General features: G+C 41.1%; 1 protein-coding gene across 11 annotated transcripts in view; it reads left to right on the forward strand.

Moving 5' to 3' along the window:
- The window catches only part of R3HDM1 (R3H domain containing 1), a 169,974-nt gene that overhangs the window by 34,096 nt on the left and 116,548 nt on the right, over positions 1 to 19,330 (forward strand). The window contains exon 1 of one of the 11 annotated variants that reach the window (XM_019554022.1): positions 16,200 to 16,329. The exons of the other annotated variants lie outside the window; for them this stretch is intronic. The gene's annotated coding sequence lies outside the window, so the exon portion shown is untranslated. Of the gene's footprint in view, positions 1 to 16,199; positions 16,330 to 19,330 lie in introns of those variants that run through there. 11 annotated transcript variants of the gene reach the window in all.

Raw genomic sequence — 19,330 nt, forward strand, 5'->3', positions numbered from 1 at the left:
TTTTTTTTTTTTTTTTTTTTAGATACCCAGCTATTCTTGGGTGGGTAGTATAACGTGGGATCATTTTGAGGTGGCAGATGATCCCAGGTATGCTACCTGCCAGCACTACCGAAAGCAGATCAGCTGGGGTGAGGACATAAAACACTTCACTGCTGCAGCGGTGCTGGTGCATCTCAGGAGGCGGCACCCCTTTGCCCTTGTTCCTCAGCCTGGCTCAGTGGGAGCATGCCCAAAAAGAAGTCTCCCTCTTGCTCCAAAACTCCTGTCCCCAAGAAACAAAGGCAGCCCACCCTGGACCAGTGTGGGAAAGGTGGAGACAAAGGGGGATGCATTCCAAAGGTAAGCAAGGCCACCCAGAGCATTGGGGAGATGCTTACTCTGGATGACCAGCCCTTGTCCTTTGTTGAGCATCCAGGGTTCAGGCAGCTCATGGCCCCATAGTACCAAATGCCTGCATGCACCACCTTTAGCAGGGTGGTGGTGCCCTCCATATTTGAGGCATACAGGGAGTACTTGAGGGAGGAGCTGCAGAAGGCAGGTCTACAGGTGGCATTGCACTTCACCTTGGACACCTGGAGCAGCCGTGGTGGAGATTTCATAGATTTCATAGACATTTAGGCTGGAAGGGACCTCGGAAGATCATTGAGTCCAGCCCCCTGCCCAAAGGGCAGGAAGTCAGTTGGGGTCATAGGAGATCATGCCTACCTCTCCCTCACAGGGCACTGGTGCGATCAGTCAGGACATCAGTGGCCTCTCCTTCAAGCGAAGGTGATGGATTAGTCCCATACAGCAAGGGAGATCATGGTGGCCATGAACTGCGTGATGCAGGGGTGGCTCGTTGGGCAGGGCAAGCTCATCTGAAGGTTCATGGTCACTGGGGCCAATATGGTGAAGGTGGTGCATGATGCCGCTGTGTGGCACACAAGTTCCACTCCGTAGTCAGGCATGCCTTGGAGGGGGAAAGGGCTCCTGGTGACAGTGCCGTCACTACCAGTCAGCTTATTTTGAAATGCAGGAAGGTGGCAGGCTACTTCCACCGGAGCATCAAGGGGGTCAAGATGCTGCGGGACAAACGGGCAGAGCTGAACATCCTGCAGCATAAAATCATACAGGATGTGGAGACTTGGAACTCCACATACCTGATACTGGAAAGGCTGGTCGAGCAACAGAAAGCCATCCATGAGATGGCCTTGGTCGGGGACTTTGGGATCAGCGGTCCCTTTAACAAAACCTAGTGGGATAGATCGTGGTGGTCCTCAAGCCCTTCCTTGAGGCCACCGAGAGCCTCAGCGCTAGCAATGCCCTCCTTAGCCAGGTGATCCCCATAGTAAAGGAGCTTGCGAATGAAATGGACATGTTCCGGGGGATTGATGTTCCTGGCTGGGACAAGTCGCTTTCACCAGAGGTACAGGCACTGGTGAACCAGCTGAAGGAGGGCATCAAAATTGGCTGGATCCATTGCAGTCCAGTACAGTCCACGTACTAGTGGTCATATGTTACCTGAGGGTGAAGGGGAGTGTCTGCAGTAGTAAAACCTTTGATCACTGGACAGAGATAACTTCATATATAGTTCTTTAAGAGTAGTAACTTTCTGAAAATCATTGGTAAAACAACTTTACAGATCATCTGCAAAAGAGCAAAAAAATAAGCTTGTGCCCCATCTTCTTCCTTTTCCCCCTCACTGTTTCCCTTCCCTTCCCCTCCCCCCCCACCCCAAATAAAAATCCCACACCTACATTTTCTTGCTTTTACATCACACTGAGGTCATGGCTAACCGTAATGACATCAGGGAATTAGTAAAATGCTAATAGAAGCCAGGAGAATGATTGCTGACCAGGACAAGGAAGAGATTCTTGATCAGTCTCTATATATATAAAAACCTGTTTAATACTTGGTTATAATTTCAGAGAAAAAGGCAAAATTCTCTCTCAGCTTTAGCACATGCATCTTTTCAGTTAAGCAGTTATTTAACAAGATCTTCTTAGACATTCACTTGGTTATGCAGCAAAATCAGGGAAAAACATAATTATTTTTCTTGATATTTCTAAAGAAAAAGTAGCTTACAATTGACAAGGATAGCAGGTTATCATTTTTATATGTAATATTGAAAAGAAGCAAGAAAAAGTCACAAGCCTGTTTTTTCAGGTCTTTTTTTTAAGAAATGGCGACACAAAATTCCCTGCCTTTTGGGTCTGTATGTTGGTCTCTTATTTTTCTCTTTTGAAAAATGACTTAAAATGGTGGTTGTTTTTTTTACCTTTCCCAACTTATTTGTGACTGTTCCGGTTATGTCTGATATATGAATATTATTTACAGAATTTTGCCTAAAAATTAACAAGAATATTAAGCTTTTGGTTTTGGGAAAAATGCTTCTCTGGATCCACTTGTATCAGTGTTTGTTTCAGAATGTCTCTGAGTTTCTCCAAAGGGTAAGCGGATCACAATACGCTGTTCTTGAAAGGGATCTGATTTTAAACTAATCTCTAAGGCCTGAGATTCTGATTTGCTAGTTATTTCCTTTTATCTTTGGTGTCTTTTGTGAAGCAAGTTTTCTAAATATGTTTCTACCAACTTAGCTGCACTTTAACTTCTTCTTTTAATCTCTCTCTTTTTTTTTCAGTGCCAGACATCTGTTAGCTAGAGGTAGATATAAAACATGAGGTTGGAGAGGAACACAGTGAGAGAACTAAGGAAGTGAGAGAGGTGAAATTTCTACTCTGTTGCTGTTCCTCTAGTCTGCTTGAAGGATCCATCTTTCATGTCTCCCTTGGGTTTTTGGGTATTGGACATCTGAAACACTGTTTCCATGCTTAAAAAGCAGTTAGCTGATTAAAAAGCAGTTTTGTCTCTCCTACCGCCTTCTTGCTGCTAACCAGTGGTGATGCGTAGGGGGTGCACAGGGGTGCACCTGAGGGCTACACTCACTGTTTAGGCGATGGGTAGGGGGGGCAGGTGGGATTGCCGGTGCCCCCTCTGCAAGTGCCAGCCAGGGCTGCACTCGCTGCAGCCACTTTGGCCAGCCCTTGCTCCCAGAAGCGGCTACAGCCATTCCCGGAAGCGGCTGCAGTGAGTGCAGTGATCGGCCACAGCGGACACCCCCCACCCCCGGGACGGCAGGATTGCCTGCGAAGGGACTCATACCCACTCCCCTCCAGTCAGTGGGACCAGTCACAGGTGGGGCACGTGGCCCCACTCCCTGACTAAGGCGGCACTAGTCGCCCATGCTGCCAACTGAGGGGGAAAGAAATTAGAGGCTCAGCTACATCACCCCTCTTTTCAGCATCCTTTTAATTATTTCTCTTCTTTCATGCCTAGCTTCAGCATCTGCTTCTTGTTAGTTGTCACAGCTTTGACAGTCAACAGTAACATGGAATTGACATGGTGCTTAGCAATTTCAGTACCGTTTTTTACAGGGTTCTGAATAACTGCTGTGAAACTGACCAGAGTCTTATTAACTTCAACCTGTTATAGTTGGGGAAGCTATGAGCACTAGAATTGTTTCTCTGCAGACTGGGTAAGATGAGAACACATTAATTCAAGTCTGGCTCATTTTGGGGAAGCTATCCTTACAAGTATAAGACCTGAGAGATGGGAAAGGGTATGGGGAAAGAGTTATAATGAAAGCTTAGATTTTCTTGAGGCCAACTGTATGGGTCTTCTCATTTACCATGGATGACTGGACATTTGTGCACTTTGACCTAGACCTTGGAGCAAAATTTACCATATTTATTTGAATTCAAGGCATTCTTTTCCCTATTTCATCATGGGGAGAAAGAAGTCCCTCATCTTGGATTCAGGTACAAGTGGGAGGAGGGGTGGTTGTGTGGCTCTGACTTTGGTCCTGGGTTGCAGCTGCAGGCCCTCCTCCCACGCCCTGCAGCCTCTGCTGCCACTGCTTTCATCCCATTGTCACTTCTGCTGTCTTCTTCCCTGCCCTCGCCCCTAATGTTTGCCTTCCTTCCAAGCTCTGGCTCTAGTCATACTCCAGCCCTGAGCACCAAAGCAGTGGCCTCAGCTCTGGGGCCAGGGCCAGGGCTGGAGCTGCTTCCATAACCACTGTTTCCTGGCTAGGCAGGGGCTGGAGCAGGGGTGGGCAAAATGTGACCCATGGGCTGAACCATCCTCTCTGGCCCGTGGGGCCCCTAAAAAATTTAGGAAGTTAATATTTATCTGCCCCTGGCTGCCTGTCATGCAGCCCTCTCCCTGAAATAATTGCCCACCCCTGGGCTGGAGTGACCATGTGCCCTGTGCCTCAGGTTAGAATGGGAGTGGGACAGGGTGGGCAGAGGCAGACAGTGGGCAGGAGCAAGTGGTGGAGGGAGCAGGTGGGGGTGGAAACAGACAGCAGAGGTGGCAGGCACTGTAGGGTCCAGGGCCAGACCTGCTGCCACTATTGCTGATGTCTGGCTGGGCAGACAGCAGAAGAAGGGGGAAGTGGTGAGGAAGATAGGAAGCAAGGGGCAAGGGACAGGCCTCTTATTGCCTGCCGCCCCTATGCTGCTTGCTATATTGCTGTGGTCATGGTAGGGATGCAAATTTAAGATGACTCTCCAATAATTAGATTTTATGTATAGAAAATGATAACAAATTATAAGTTTTCCATATATAGATTCTAATTATTGGCTGAGAAGTTACCTTGCTTCAGGTGAATGACCTCATAATTTTTTTTTTAAACCTGGCCCTATATTTGCTGTTTTCCAGTCATCTAGGCTATGTGAGGAGTTTGTTCTGTAGTAGTGCATAATGTTTACAGTGCAGAATTAGAACTGAAAACTTCTAGGTATTAGGTTTGTAGAGAATGGGAAAATTGTAGTTTATATGACAAAAAGTATGTACTCAAGAGGCTAAGTAAGGGTTTGGAGTGCAGATCCATGGAACAGACCTTTAGAAGCTAGTGAAAGGATATTGTTTTGTGTCTTAGGTTCTTAGTGTAGTCTAGTCCTGCACCTGACCACTGGCCTGAGCCTGTGACAGACTACAGGTCCCAGCGAGCAGTGGGAGGGCACCCCGGGAAGTGGTTACAGGGTGCCATGGTTAGCAACAGCAGGACTGTTACCAGGTCCTGCTGCTACCACTGCGGCCAGGCTGTGTGTGCAGCAGGGGTCTGAGTGGCAGGCCTGCCCTGGAGATGGGCTGTGTGCAGGCGGGATAAGGTGCTGCTCGAGGGATGTTCCGCTCCGCCAGGCACTGGTCACCTTTGCATAAGCAGCTTCTTGCTAGTGGCCACAGGAGCTCAGCTGCACAGGGCCTACCAGTGCTGAGGGAGCAGCGTGCTCTAGGGCTCCAAATGCACCCAGTGCTGCTGTCTGCACAGTCGTCTGTGCCATCCACCCAGGATGGCATCACAGACTGCGTGTGGAGCAGGGCTGCAGGTAAGAGCTGAGGGTGAGGGGGTGATGTGTGTGGAAATGAGGCAACCACCTCCTTCCCCATTAAGGGCAGGAGGCAGCTCCGGATACTTGATACAACGTTTTGAGTTGCTCTGTGGAGCTCTAATAAAAGGCTTATTTATTTCAGTAGTTTAAAATGCCTTGCACTATTACTAAATATTGATTATCAGATTGGCATTGGCTGACATGGTTGGTTAATCATCAGCTATCGTTATCAGCCAAGAAAATCTTTATCAGTGCACCCCTAATTCTCTTTCTCTCCGAGCTTGTATGCAAAATTTAAACCATCAGTGACTGCCACCTATTGGTTACAAATCAGAGTATTCTTGCCATTATCACCATCCCTTTGACACATTCTCTCAGCTATTTACTTGAAATAAATATGGTAATTTTGATCCAAGTTCTAGGTCAAAGTACTAGAACTTGGTCCAGTACTTTTCAACATCTTTATCAGTGATTTGGATATGGGCTGAAGAGCTCACTGGCCAAGTTCACAGACGATACTAGTTATGGGGAAGCATGGTCACGCTTGAAGATAGGCTAAAGGTACAGGTGGGTATAGACATGCTGACAAGTTGGGTGAGTCAGTACCAAATGAAGTTCAACACTGAGAAATGTAAAGTGCTCCATCTGGGGACAAACAACTCCCAACACACCTACAGGCTTGGCGGTACCAAACGGACCAGCACCACAAATGAAAGGGACTTGGGGGTAATAATAGACCACTGTATGAACATGGGTCAGCAGTGCGACACTGTTGCCAGCAGAGCAAATAATACTCTGGCATGCATCCATTGGTGCACCTCCAACAAAACCAAAGAAGTGATTCTTCTGCTTTACTCAACCTTGGTGAAACCCCAAATGGCGTACTGCGTCTAGTTCTGGATGCCACGCTTTACCAAGGATGTGGTAAAGCTTGAGAGAGTCCACAGGAGGGCCACCCGTATGACCAGAGAATTGCATGGCAAACCATACAAGGAAAGGCTGAAGGACCTGGGACCCTTCAGCTTGAAAAAGAGAAGGCTGAGAGAGGACTTGGTAGCAGCTTACTGCTACCTTAGGGGATTACATCAAGGGCTTGCTGAACATCTGTTCACCAGGGCACCCTTGGGGGAAACCAGGAGTAATGGTCACAAACTCCTGGAAGACCATTTCAGGCTCAACATTAGGAAAAACTTCTTCACAGTTAGTGTCCAGACTGTGGAATAAGCTCCCTCCAGAGGTGGTGTAATTGCCTACCCTGGAAATCTTCAAGAGAAGACTGGACAGTCACCTTGCTGGGGTCACCTGACCCCAGTTGTCTTTCCTGCCTGGTGCAGGGGGATGGACCAGATCATCTTCTGAGGTCCCTTCCAGCCCCTTACGATTTCAGTGCACAAATGTTCAGTCATCCATGGTGAATGAGAAGACCCATGTGGTCAGCCTCCAGGAAATCTTAAGTTTTCATTATAACTCTTTTGAGAAAGCAAAAGGAATAAAAGTAGAAGCTAACGTTTTGCACTATAGCCCAAATGCAATCAAATACAGCTCTGTTAAAATACAGAAATGAGTAAGATATGTCTGAGTGAGAGCCTCCCAGATCTTTCTTGAGACGTTGAACTTGATATTGTATTTATAAACAAATTGCTTTGCGTCAGACAGACATCTAGTACCCCAGCTGTATAAGAGAGGTAAGTGTATAGGAGCTGTAGGCTCCTATACAATTCTTAAAAGTAACATTGTGGTATTATGACTGAATATAAATGACAATTGGAGCAGCTAGCTGAAAGCAGTTCACAGTCAACAGAAAAAATTGTTCTAATTTTCTTAGACAATACAGCCTGTGCTTTTCCAGAGTCTCTACCAGCTGCTGTTTCTGAAAATGTCTGGTTTACAGGAATATGGCATTCTTGGTTGCAGGTACCCCCCTGAAAGAAAAACTTAATCTAGGTGCTGTTTGGTGTTGAGAGAGCATTTGGAGAATTGCCTGAGAACCTCTCGCGTATCCTTAGTGTTCACAAAACCAATGGTCATCTCAATTTGTTCTCTGACACAGGCTTCTAGGTCCATTTATTGCTACTGGGATGACCCCTTTCAGAAGAGTTGTTCTTCCTTTTATAAATGGCCTGAATGCATACCGAAGTAATGCTTTCCTAGCTCTTGGAGACCCATCATTACTCCAGGAGAAATTCATTAACATTTCTCAGTATTATATTAGTACCTGCATTAGTAAAAATGGAATACTCTGTTACTCTATTGCCTGTAGATTACCTGAAAAGCAGTGTCTAATAGGGACAGGGTTCGTTGGATTGTGTTATCTTATCCATGTTTCTTGTCCAGCTTCTGATCAGGAGAAGGTGACTTTTGGGTCTATCATACACACTTTTCCTGGTTCTCTCCAGTGAATCAGCAACTAATGGCAAAATTAGATAATTTCAATGAGATGGAGGGAGATGCTCCTTATTCCTTTCCACTTATTCTGTTTCAAAGTAATTGGTTTGAGTCTCACCATTTTTAATACCATCTTTGTAATTGCATCCTGTTATACAATTCGGAATATACATAGTTCATTCACTGTGATAGCATAAAGTGTCATGTCTCAAATAGGCTTACAGTAGGCAAAAGTATGTAATTACTCAGTGCCTGAACATTTATGTAGCTGGTTTACAGGGTAAAATAACAAGGTAGGTCTTTGGGCTACAAAATGCTTTGTTTTAGAAGTTAAACATGTACAAGAATGGATATCAATAGGAATACTTGGGTTAAGAAAGACAAAGTGTTACAGTAACAGCATGAGTTTCTCAGTTTTATGTATTTTGTGTCCAGAACTCTAGTTCGTGATGGATTCTCCCGTTTCTGTAATCTGTTCATTTGCCGTATGACAGTTAATTAGTAAGGCACCTCTGAATCATGTAAAGGTAAAAGGTGTCCTGTTCACAGACTGTTAAGTTCCATTGGGATGGTGAAGGCAGACCTCCACTGTTTCTTGGGGGTTTTTTGGCTTTGTGTTTTTTTTAACCATAGGATGAGGAGGAATTGATGTGGTTAGCACCACTCTCTGGATCTTTACCCCCAGATAGCATCTGGTACCCTTTGGACTGGAGGCTGAGTGGGCGATGCTGGAACTAGAAATAATGAATGGAAATTCACTTCCTTCACCTGGAATAGAACCCAGGTTTTTCCAGTCTGTAGCCAGTCACCCTACCAACTGAACTATGTGGCTCCCCTTGATCATGTATAGAAATTTTTTTTAAAGTTTAACTGTATTTGACTTCTGAGGTCCAGAAAATCTGACTGTTCAGAAAATCAACCAGCATGCAGTTAATCATCAAAAGAAAATAACTGGTTCATGTTCCAGATCAATTGCCATGATGGCTTTAAATAAAACTTCTCTGTGCCAAGAGCAGCTTCTCTTGTGTAACATGTCCCTCTGAAACCAAGAATGTGTCTTTTTTTAGCTCTGATATCGCTATATTTTTACCAAAATGTAGGTGTCCCGGGTGTTGTGGCAATCAGGTAATCTAATGTTGAACTGGGTGAATGGCTGAATAAATGCAGTTATCACTTCCAAGGACCTTCCATACCATACTTATAACACATTCATTCTAGTTAAGTTTCCTTTGTATTCCACCAGCATGTGACCTTCATTCCTTGTCCAGAACAAAGGGAAACCAGGGTTGGAATGGGAGGAGTGGACACGGTTATTATGTCTTTTCCTGTTCTCACCACCCTTGACTTATGAAAAACGTTCCCTGCACATCCTTGTCTATCTTCTTTCCCCTACTTGCTTCAGTAATGTCAAGACATTTTCCTTTTGAAAAATCTGATCTTTTTAGTGCTAATCTAGTTTCTTGAAAACTGTTGGTAAAATATGTCACAGATGTAGCTCTTGGTGTAGCTAAATGTGTATTAAGTCTGTAGAGTTTACTCATTAGTCTTGTTAGTATGGATTCCCTCTTCCCACCCCCACCATCTCCTTCAGCATAACTGGACTCTGAAAGTATTTTTAAAACTGGTTATGAAGCTGAATATTGTGTCCACTGTGTAACTGTCTCACAGTTTACCGAAAAAGTTTAATCCTTGAGGACAGTTGTCTGCATTGGACAGAGAACCACAACATGGATACTTTTTAGTCTCCACTCCTTAAGACACTTGGAGGTTTCAGTTGCCCTTAGGCCTTATGGCTGCTTCAAGTCATGTCTCTTTTTAATTTATGTAAAAGCCCTAAATTTATGTGGTATTTAGAACTGAATGTAATTAGCAGTCCTAGACCATTAAGTTTTATTAGCATCAGTATTTCTTGCCATACAGTACAGCTTCACTAAAAGCATATAGACCTTCACAGTAATTATCTGCTGACAGTAATGACATATATTTTATTTCATCACTATCTGCATTTGCTAGCATACCCTTGCTGCATTTTCCAGTTCTTATAAATTGGAGAACGCTGTTTTACTTCTGCATAATCCTCAAAAATAATTTAAGAATATTATTGCTCCTAGCAAAAATGAGGCAATAAGGGATGTATGCTTGTTTAGAAGTAAAACAATGGTAATTAGATTATCTGCTTATGGCAGAGAGAAACTGAGTTTGAGAGTGGTTTGGTTTTTGTCCAAAACCATTTGGATTCAGTCACAGTCCTGTTGTGGGTGGGTGGTCTTCTAGTCCAGCCCCTTGCTTAAAGCAGGATTATCCCTGACTAAACCATTCTGGCCAAGTCAAGTGCCTGTCTTTCTATAACAATTGTGGACTATGACATCTGTCTGCATCTCTTTTCCAGTTCACAGAATTCTTGGACAAGTAACGATTAGGATGTTTGTATCCAAAAATGTCTCTACTTTCTAACTGCTTGGAAGATGCATGCCTAAAAGAGTTCAGTTTAAAAAGGTCTGTGTGGATTCTTCTTTGTGCTGCTTAATGGATGTAATTAATGTGAAACAACTAACTCTGGAGCAGTTTGAGCCAGAGTAAACTGCTTCCATTCACAGTGTCTACACATTTGCCCAGGACAGCAGCAATTAGAGCTAGGATGGAGCAAGGACTGGGTGGCAGTGGGGGTCAGTTCTAGGTGGCAGCGGCAGGCAGCGGAGGGGCTGGCTGGTGTACGTGGGTGATGCACGTGCAGACTTTTGTGTGGCTAGGTGGCAGCCAGGAGTCTGGCTGGGCTAACTAGGTGCAATTTGCAACCAGGCTCACTGTCTACATGTACCTTTAGTCACAGCAAAGTACTCCACCATAATATAGTACTTGTCCCCAGCAGTACTAGCTAACTGTGGTGTTAATTACTTTACTGCAGCATAGTACCACCACACGTGTAAACACTGATGCTGTACTGTGGTGCTAATTAATCCAGTCAGTAAAGCGCACATGCAGATGTACCCAGCATGTATAAGTTAAACCATTAGGACTGCTAAGTGTCTCCCTTGAACCATTTTATAGAATTGAGAAAAGTCACTCTTTTTCAGTTCATAAGTGAAGATTTATTTTCTTTGTAGTTCTTTATGAGTTGTCTATTCCATGTGTATGAAGAGGATGTATGCCCCATTCATTTCCTGTTAACCCAATTGTTTGTGTTTGTGTTTTTAGTCTTCCCTGAATACTTCTTATTTCTGGTCCATATGTTCGCTGTATTGTACAATTATTGTCTTTTGAGCTCTTCATGACTACCAGAACTGTTCTCCATTTTCAGCCTCTCCTGTGGTCTGAAAACACAATCAGTTCTCAGTCTGTGATTATTCATATCTAAGCCAATTTAAATTAATTTTTAGGGTAAGATTTCTTTAGAAGTAGTGTCAAATACTTAAATTAAGTAGCTATCTACTGGTCATCCTGTGGCACAGGCAGCCTCTGTGTGCAGCACACAGCAGATCAGGGAGATAGGGCAGGAAGCAAAATAGGAGATTGGTCAGGGAGTATAGAGTAGGGATAAGAAAGCATTAGGAGTCCATAAGGCAAGGAAGAGGATCTGCCTTTTCATTGTCTGCTAGTATGCCAAGTCTCTTTAACGTTTGTGTCTTTTAATCTGGTAAATTCTGCTCTTATAAATCAGAGGTATCAAAAGCATGTGGCCCTGTGGACTGGATGAGTAGTGCAGGACCAGTCGACGTGCCAGTTGAATGGCACAGGGCATGGACACCTTTCTTCTCACCACACAAGGTGGGTCTGGAGCAGGCTTCATGGGCGCTGGATCTGGCATGGAGGACACCTGGATTGGCCCCAGGCAGATGCCATGTACAGTGCAGCTCTTGGTGTGGGTGCCGTGTGCAGTGCAGTGTAGTGCATGTCTTGGGCTCTGCATGCAGGGCTAGTCTGGCATGCATTGTCTGTGGTGTGTATATATATGGGGTCAAGTCGAGACCCAGGGCCAGCACTAGGAGGCAGGTAATGGGGCTCTGTGGGCTGTATCTTTAACCGTGCCTATTATAAATCCATTATGCTTGTTGCTCTGATTTCTTGTATTCTAAAACATAAAGAGACATTTTTTCCTTCTTAATTATTATATAATTTTACTAGGAGCAGAAACTGTGCATATTGATTTGTAAAGTGATTTATGGGATCACTTTATTTCCTAGCTTGAAATAGTTACTATGTTCTTTCATGTCTAGGCTTTCAGCATAGCAGTATATTGGGTTCTTCTGTTAAGAGGTTCTTCTATTAATGGTTGGCAACCTTTTCAGGCCGTGGGTTGGAATAACCCAGCATTGGGTCAAAGGCAGGTGGGCAGGTGCTAGAACACAGCTGCAGCTGCTTTCCATTGCTGCATCACAGGGAAAGTGCCTGCTGCCGCTGCTGTTCCCCGTTGTAGCGTGCGAAGTACCCATTGCTTCTCCCCATCATGGCACTGGGGAAGCCTCCGCCACCACCAAACAAGCTAAAGTCCTATATCCAGATCCAGACCATGGGCCATAGATTGCTGACCCCTGATCGAGAGAATCATTTGGAAGTGACTGGTGGTCTGATTGTATCTCACTCTTTTCTAACAGGTCTACAGTTTCAGGGTATCTGATCACTTGCTATTCAGGAAATAAAGAACAGTCATATTGATTATTCATTTATGTATTTGAAGAGTGTTTATCGCTCCTGAAATGTGAATCAAATCAAAAGTTGTTTTGCTGTTGTTTTGATATCTATTTCTGAGATCAGAATGCCCCACGCTGCTGTTTTTTAAAAATATATTTGTATCCCTAGCTAATGGAGTATCAGTTAGCTTAAGGTAGCTAACATGTTTTTAAAGAATTATGTGGCTACTGCACAATGTGTTCCGATATGAATTTGTCATGCAAGGATACTTCATATTATACCTTCTTTCCTCCTTAAGAGAGAAAGTGTTAGGATAATTATGTTTATTATATTCAAGGTAAGTAAGTTATTATCCTGCCTTGCTTTTTTGGACCTTGTTGAATTATTTTTCTATTCTTTGTACATAGTTCACATTGCATAGTCTCTGCATAAAGCCATTCCTAGCTTTTTAGAGTGTATTACAACATCTAGTGGGGATCTGTTACATTACATGTCTAAGAAGAAAGAAACTAGTTTTGGGTTATGGTTCTCTGTATGATACATACATTGTAATTAAAGACTGATATATCTTCCTAGCGTCTCCTAATATTAGGATCTCTAATCTTAATTTTAAGTATTAAGAATATCATAATTTCTTACCTTTTGCTTAGAAAGGAATTGATTGCTCAATATTCCAATATTTGCTTTAGTTTTATTGCAGTGGAAATAACCAATACCTCCTGCTGACACCAGTGGTTTTGGAATTTGTGGGAATTTTCTGTTGCGCTACAGTAGAGATCTGATGCATATCTGTACCTTCAGTGAACAATTCCATGCTTTTTTAAAATTGTTCAGATCTGTTTTGTTCCCCATTCCCTCTTCCCCATCACCCTCTGGTCTCCCTGGTCCGTAATCACTATGTGCTATAGAATACTTTTTGGTGCTAAATTACATTGACTAAATGTAGCTTTTTTTCAGGTTTTGGAAAGGTAAATTTTATGTTTAATCTTGGGGGGGATGGTTTAATCCTTTCCTACTGTCTGTATCTGTAATGACTAAGGATATATAATATAGACATTATTTAGTTGACTGAAGCTTTTACAAATTGTTTCATAGGATCACTCTAGCTATTAGCTGATCACTGTTAATGTTTAGCTGATAAATGCTTTATGCTGACTCGTGGAGTCTTTGAATTGGCTCCAGATTTTAGAATAAAATTAATATCTTACCGGAGTATAGCATTGTGTGAATTCACTTAAGCGGTATGCAACTACTAGTGTGGGGACATCTTGGTATACATTTTTTCCATTTATATTTTACCATGATCATTTAATTCAAAAAGACGTCTGGTAGTGATACCAGTTGGCAGACTTCTTTTCCATGGCAAGTACCAGTGTCTAATGATGTGTGGCAAGATTTTTTGTGATCCGTTGTTGTGGTTGGAACTGACGTCTTAAGGTGCCCACAGTTTTCTTCTGCCGGTACTGTGAGTACTTATCTTTGGTTTCTTATAGCATAGGGGGCTGCCATTTTCCCCAAGTTGTAGCACAGATTCACTTCTGTTATGAACAGTGAGAGAACAACCATTTTAAAAGAAGACATCATACCTGAAAGAAACTGAGGCCAGGATGTCCTTGAGACTCTTGGGAGATGTTGGCTGTTTTGAAGCAGTTCTTTCTTCATGGAATTCTCTGAAGAATATTTATCTTAGTCCCTCCCGTAAGTGGAACCTCTAGTTATGAAGATAACAGAAAAAGCTATTATTCCTAATTCATTCTCTTCCCACCCCTATGCCAAACTACCTGTTGGGCTAGAGGGCAGGAAGCATGGAGAAAGTGCATTGTGTTTATACACCCGTGTATGTGCTGGTTGGCTTGGTGCTATCAAGTAGTTGAGGTGGGATGGAGAAAGACCTTTCTCGAGATTTTCCAAAAAGGCTTTTTATAAAGAGAGTCTATTTGCTTTTATTTGTCCCATCACACTTGAGCATGGAGAAAAGTTTGTTTTTTTTCTTTTCTTAGTGAAGGAAGATTCTCTATGCAGGAAGAATCTGGTTTTGGGCCAGCTGTACTCAGCAGTATTAATGCTGTGGAGTATAATTGCAGATGATACAAAGCTGACTATGTAGCAGCATATTTCCACTAGTCTGCCCACTCTAGCTTCTGAGAATGATTGGCTGTGATAGTGATGGACAGCATAATACTTGTCTTTTCCAGACATCTTTTTAGTCCCTCCTCTGCCCGTGGATCTGTTGCTCAGATCTTTTTTTGGATGAAGCGACAGTGGAATTGACCTGGTCAGGTTCACAATGGATACAGAGTTCAAACAATAGCAGTTATGATTCATTACTGATGGGGAAGTGAAGTTGTGGCTAGAGCAGGGGCGGGCAGTTATTTCGGGTGGAGGGCCGCTTGCTGAGTTTTGGCAAGCCATCGAGGGCTCCATGACAGGGAGCCCAGGGCAGATAAATATTAATTTTCTAAATTTTTTAGGGGCCCTGCATCCCAGATAGCATGGAGGAAAAATTACAGAGTATCATAATCAGTACACTCTAGTCCAGGGGTAGGCAAAATGTGGCCCACCATGCCATTCTGTTTGACTACAATTTAAAAGGGCAATAGTCAAAGTAATGGCTTCCAGAAGAGGAATTGTGGGAGTCTGCTAGTTGAATCTCCTGTAAGTTGCACTAGGCATCTACAATATGTCATGGGATATGTGCTAAAATGCTTAGTAGAAACAATGATTAATGAAGACTGAGTTCAGCCCACACTGCCTTGTTATTTCGGTTTTATGTATGTTAGTCATGACAGCTTTATTGAGGTGTACTACTTCTGGAATCCTGGTCCTCTGATAGTGCAGTAAATGATAGGTGGAGCTTTTCTCGTGCATTTAAGTGTTGCTAGTTGTCCTGTTCCAGGCCCAAACACATCCCCTGTTCCAGAGGTGCAAGAAGCTCTAGTTTACCATTCTGCCGTGTATCTCAATTCAGGTTTAGGGTATTCTTAATATATTGCTCGGAAAATCTCTGAGTGAGTAGCTTCATCCAGCAAACACCTCGGGGTAGCATGAATGCTGTCATTAGACATTTGTTCTCTTTCTGAGTCTAGCTGCTGGTATACTAAAGTAACTAATTTCTCAAGAGACATGGAGCAACCAAACTGACATATACTCACAGTTTATTTGCCCCTTGCAATTGAAAATGCAATAAAGAAGTGCTCGGCAGTCCAAAAGCTTAGATTCAGCTTCAGACTCCAGTTCAATTCATTGGGTATTAGGCACTTAAATGCCTTTGTGGATCTGGATCTTAATGTTCAGATATTATTGTGATGAGAGCCATATAAGTACTTAAGAGACAAATAGCATTATTATTTTTTGAGTGTTTCTGTGCCAATATTTATGATATAAAATGGAATAAGTAGATTTAGACTGTATTTATATATGGAGTTAGGAGGAAAATGAATACTGCACACAACACTGGTTTCATACAATATTGAATTTTGGGTTAATTAGCAGGAAGAAAAGAGTTGCATAGTATAAACTTTTTCTGGTGGGAGAAGGTCTGATTGCATGCCCCAGAATTTTAATGGGAAGAATGATTAAAATCCCTACAGCCATTTTATAACACATTCACAGCTTCACAAGGTTTTTGCATCACTTGCTACTGAATTGCTAATGAAGAGCTCAATATAGCCTCTGATGCATTTAGTTTTTCTGTGTGGTGACTGGCTAGAGTGTTACTGACATCACAACATACAGCTGTTGATTTTCTATTGTCTCTCAGGCTTCAGCAAGTGCCTTAACAGACTGCTTGAGCAGGTACCTACAAATGCTTGAATTATCCACTAAGTGTATTTGTTCAGTAAGCTCTTAAAAAGGAGCAATATAGAGCCTTGATATGATACTATGGAAAACCTATCTTCAGTAACTCTGCATAATGAAGCTAAATGCCAGTATGATGCAGGTATGTGAATTTTATAATATAATGTTTAAAAATATTTTGAAAAGAAGCTTTAAAAAGCCTCTACAGACTGATTACAGCCAATGATTATATTCAGTTATATTTTTTCTCAAAAGCAGTTTCTAGGCCTAATTCATTAGCATAGAAAATGTAAATAAGCATGTTACAAACAGATAAAAATCCTTATGTATCATTTATTTCAAGGCAGATTAGTTTAAAAAAAAAAAAAAAAAAAAAGCAGTAATTGTATGGCAGACTGGTTTGATAAAAATAATCTAGCGAAAATAGCATTATAAATTAATACAAAACCAGTGCCAGAATCAGAAAATCATTATAAATATATCATTTTTAAGAAAAAGGCACAATGTGCTTATAGGTTGCAAAAATGGGGAGAAAACCTGTTCAGTTAATCAGTTTTTTAAAAAGTATTTTTCTTACATTACTGGCCTCTTGTCATTATAAGTAAGTTTAAGTAAAGTTAAAATATTTTCTTTTATAAAGAAACTAATAGATACATGTTTAAACCAGAAATAGACTCTTTCATCTGTCTTCAGCTTGAGGACAGGCTATACAAGACATGATAGATTTATAAAGCTATGCAAGGCATTAATCTCATTTTTGTATCATGTAAATCCAGTTTAGATGATAGAATCAGGTTTGTTTTTTTTTCAGGGAGCGTGGGGATTAGAAATGAGAACTGATAATTTGTTGAAGACTGTGTCATTTCTGGGTTGTTGTGTTGGGTTTTTTTGTTTGTTTGTTTTTTAAGTTGTAGAACTAACAAACAAAGCCCTGAACTATCATAGCTTTATTATAGCAGAAAGCTGTTTAAGAAAATCTGGTGTTAATCAAAGGACATTAATAGCTTTTAAATTTTTGTTATTCTGCATCTTGGTAATTCCGGCATCTTCATTACCTGTAAATTATATGGGATCAGATAATAGATGGTTACATTTTTTTTAACAAATAGCAAGAGTATGTATGTACAAGCTCTTTTACTGTACTTTTCCATTTTATAAGGCTTCTTGGTAAAATTAATTGATGTTGGCCTATAGAAACTTTGTGACTATGGAACAAAAAATAACAATCTTTCAATAATACAGTAATTTACAGATCACTAAATTGACTTGCTATAAAAATTTTGTGTTAAGACCTATGTTTATCATAATTCCTTTGTTTAAAAATTCCCTGGATATTATCTATGTTGGCTGCTAATATTATGATGCATGATCCCTACAACCCCTGAATAAATGAAAGGTTTTGATTCTACTAGAATTAGAATACTATTAAAATTGCCAATTGTAGGACTTCAAAACTTAGCGTGTATGTATATCTTACAGAATTTTAGGTATGTATCCTAATTTTTCATTCTTAGGGATGGTGGAGAAATGAAGGGCAAAACATGGACTCCTGGGTTTCAGAGTGAAAATGGGATTGTATATAACCATAGCTTCTGTGTCATTTCTTTTTTAACAGAATTGCTATGCTGCCATTTTAACACGTCAGGTGTGGGATTTTTTTTAATTGAAATAAAAATTTGGGCCATTAGACAAAGCAAATAAATGTTTAAGCTATATCCATTCGAAAAAGGTCACAGGTGGTGCCGACACACATTTTTTAAAAGGATGCATTTGTAAAATATGAATGCAAGAATCAATTTCTGAATGTTTTAAGATTTTTAGGTGACATAAATTATAGTCTGAACACAAAGAAGCTTTTTACTTATAATTCCTGCTCATCGGGCATCACCTATTTTCACATAGACTTTGTGAACAATTTAAATTGGATAATAACAGTAATTTTTATTGCATGCAAGGATTAAAAAAAATGAGTTTTTGTTTTCTGTCTAAAGATTTTACTTAATGTTTTTAATTCTGATGCATTTAAAAATAATTGTAACTGAGCTAAAATAACTATTAGAGAAGATGTTTACTAAAATACATAATTTGGTAAATGTTACTATTTTATACAAAAAATAGGAAAACTTTTTAATAGGTTTTTTCCCCCTAAGGGCAGGGTGGTAAGAACTTTGAATAAGCTGTCATGAATATCACTTTAAAACTGACCTGGCTTTACATAGTTACAGTTTAGAATTTTTTCCATCATAAAAATAATACAGATTAGTGGTATAAGTGCTAATACAGATATTTTTATCTAGTTTTTGATCTTCATTTAAGAAAAGCAAGTGGGGGAAGGAAGCATAGGAAAGCGAGAGGGGATGTTTGTTTTAGTAAAATCTAATAAACAAGAATATCCCAAAGGAAGAAGACCTGCAGTATTTGAAAGCACACCTTGGCCCTGTTTGGCTTTTTTCTTCTCTTTTTCCCAATCCCTACTCTTGCACAAGAAATTCGGGTTCAGAAAGTATTGTGGCATGCATTATTTTAGAGCATGTGTTTAAAGATTATTAGTAGTATAGGTGTATAATTATATATGGTAACATGTAACAGCTAAAATCTACTATTTAATTTCGGCCCTGAAGATTACAATCTAAAGGCACAACCAGGTACCCTCTGGCATTGTACCCTGTGCTTGTATTGCACTGTTTGTTTTCTGTTGTTAGTATGTAGCCATATACCATGAAACAGGAGGGTCGTTTAAAGTTTTGGGCCTTTTCGATAATGAGCAAAAAAGTGTGCGTATAAAACAGCCAAAAAAACCCAAAATAGTATTAGGTAAAATAGACAAAAAGAACAGTCATAGAATGAATGGGTAACATGCAATTTTCAAGAAGGATATAGAGGAGCAGAATTATGTATTGGTTAGAACATAACAAATGTCTTGAGCTTTGGAAACATGAAAGTCAGAAATATGGGGCTGTAACAATAGAGGAGCTTGGCAGCATAATTGAGGTGTAGGATAGCTTAAAGTATATAATATTGGGCTGGCAATGCAATTAAGAGAGATTAATGAACTTTCAAAATACTAAATAATACTGTTAAAATACTAAATAATCAAGATGGGTCATGTATATAAGAACATAAGAAATGCCATTTACTGGGTG

The sequence above is a fragment of the Crocodylus porosus genome, unplaced genomic scaffold (assembly GCF_001723895.1).
Source record: "Crocodylus porosus isolate Cpor-Errol unplaced genomic scaffold, CroPor_comp1, whole genome shotgun sequence".
Classification (NCBI taxonomy): domain Eukaryota; kingdom Metazoa; phylum Chordata; order Crocodylia; family Crocodylidae; genus Crocodylus; species Crocodylus porosus.